This window comes from Sorex fumeus, unplaced genomic scaffold (genome assembly GCF_029834395.1).
Source record: "Sorex fumeus unplaced genomic scaffold, SorFum_2.1 ptg000044l, whole genome shotgun sequence".
NCBI lineage: Eukaryota > Metazoa > Chordata > Mammalia > Eulipotyphla > Soricidae > Sorex > Sorex fumeus.
This window is the reverse complement of record NW_026606101.1, coordinates 58394812-58397190: the sequence shown is the minus strand read 5'-3', so window position 1 is coordinate 58397190 and position 2379 is coordinate 58394812. Positions and strand designations below refer to the sequence as shown.

The window sequence follows — 2379 nt, the reverse complement described above, 5'->3', positions numbered from 1 at the left end:
CATGTAGATCCCCGAGCACGGACAGGAGTAATTCCGAGTATAGAGCCAGGAGTAACCCCAGAGGATCACCAGCTGTGGGAAAGAAAAAAAGGGAGGGAGGGAGGGAAGGAAGGAAGGAAGGAAGGAAGGAAGGAAGGAAGGAAGGAAGGAAGGAAGGAAGGAAGGAAGGAAGGAAGGAAGGAAGGAAGGAAGGAAGGAGTAAGTAAAAGAAAACTGGTCAAGCCAAAGGAGAGGCAGTCAGAGCCCTGGTACTCTCATTGCATTCTAGATACTCAAGGCACGGCCACCTTTTTCCAAGTAAGGACTTCAACAGTGAATGGCGAGGAAGACCGGCGCGGAGCGGCACGAGTGGCGGCGGGAATATGTCCACGGTAATCTCCGACTGTTGTTCCCCGCGGTGACCTCAGACTGTCGGTCCCCATCCCCGGGTCCACCATCTGCAGGCCTGCCCTCTCCCAGCCGCCTGCGCTCCGTGCCGGGCGGCGTGAAGGCGGAAGGCGCAGCGTCGTGCGGCCGGGCGGATGGGTGATGCGGAGCGGAAGGCTCCCGGGCCCGGCAGGCTGCCGGGGGCTTCTCCAAGGACGCGCCTTCGATCCCCAAGCGTTGCGCCTCTCCTGGGGCTCCGGCGTGAAGGGCTGAGGCTGCAACGTTCCCTCAGGAGACGCTGCTCAAACTCCTGGCGGGACTGCGGCGGCTAGACGGGCCCCCGCGGGGCCGGGCCCGGGTCCGAAGCCACCAGGAAGGCGACCAGACGGGGTGGAAGCTAGCCCTGGCTGGGCGTGGCCTGGACTCCTGTGTCCTCCCGCTGAGGCACCCATCCCTGGTGCAGACCACACAGTCTTATTTTACCCCTGGCCGGAAGATCCCCACATGAGGGTCGCATTGCTTGTGCCAACGTGCTGAGTGACCTCTACGCCCGGGCACCACAGAAGGCGACGACATGTCCATGGTCCTGAGGGCCAGAGAGAGCACGAGTGAGGAGGAACGAGGACAGAGAAGGCCGCTTGTGGTCAAGGGTTCGAGATGCTGCGGTGGAAGGAGACACCAAGGGACGGGGGTGGGGGGTGGGGGGCGCAGGCCATGGTGAACCCTTGGATTGTTGTCGTTGGGGTTGCCACCGCTGCTACATCCGCACGCCAGTGTGGTTGTGGGCGATGTGCTGGTGCCAACCAAACCCTTCAGAACCGAGGTTGCTGTCAATGCCCACCAGTGGCTGGACAACCCAGAAGGATGGAATGAGAGCATGGTGGTGGTCTCCAGAGAAGAGGTCGAACTGGCTTATCAAGAAACCACGTTCGACGTGGCCACCCTCAATAGAACAGCCTCTGGATTGATGCACACATTTGATGCCCATGCCTCCGCCACAGATATCACCAGTTTTGGTATTCCAGGCCATGCTCAGAACCTTGCAAAAGAACAAAGAAATAAGGTGCCCTGTGTCATACGTAATCTGCTAATCATTGCTAAAAGGCTGCCAACAGCAAGGCCAGTTTGGTCTTCCGGGGACGTCTGCTGGTGGACCTCTCATTTGCCTAACTAGAGAACAGGCAGCTCGCTTCTGTTCCGAAATCAAACCTTCCAAATATGGAGATGGCCACCACGCATGGATTGTTGGCATTGTGAAAAAGGGAAACCGGACTGCCAGAATTATTGATAAGCCTCGAGTTATTGAGGTCCTACCTCGTGGGTCCACCACAACTGCTGTAGCTCCTGACAGTCCCAACGTCTCCTCAGAGGCTAGTTCCTGGGATGGGCTAGCAAAGTTGTTTAGACTGAGGAGGCATTGTGCAACAGTCCTCAGGAGTTGATTTTAAGGAGAAATTTCCAAAGAAGACTTCCTGCATCATAGTCCTTGCTACCTTTTCCAGGTGATTTGACTCAGCCCATCAAAAGTTGCACAGTCAAAGGCCAGAAATAACATTTTAAACTTTGGGGGAGGGGGGTGGGAGGTATGTTCACCTCTTGCATAGAAGAGGAACAGGAAAACCTGTTTCCTCTTTCTAAGGGCAAGATAAAATTATTCAGATTTGAGAAATTTTTCTTGGTGCAGAATTAATTTTTTTCTGCACAGAGAATGCGATGATTCAAAATACATACCAAAAAGAAAAAAAATAGCAAATTGCAAAATAACATTTAGATCAGAATAACTGTTTGGACCAATACTGTTAAAAAAATTTGAGAGATCTTAGAACGTAGTGTCAAATTGTTTACTTGATTTTTTTTTCTGATATACTGGCTCTTTCCTGCTTGGACAAGAATTGACCTGTAGCCATCTGACCTGATCTCTATTAATGATAGAGATTAATAGAGAGCTCCCTCTAAACCCCTTTAAGGACTGGGAGAGTCAGAACCAGCCCCAGAGGCCCCGCATTGATGGCT

General features: G+C 53.3%; 1 pseudogene; it reads left to right on the top strand.

Moving 5' to 3' along the window:
* The first annotated feature begins 528 nt into the window (after positions 1-528).
* On the top strand, positions 529-1925 carry LOC130030674 (selenide, water dikinase 2-like; annotated as a pseudogene).
* Positions 1926-2379: the final 454 nt, after the last annotated feature.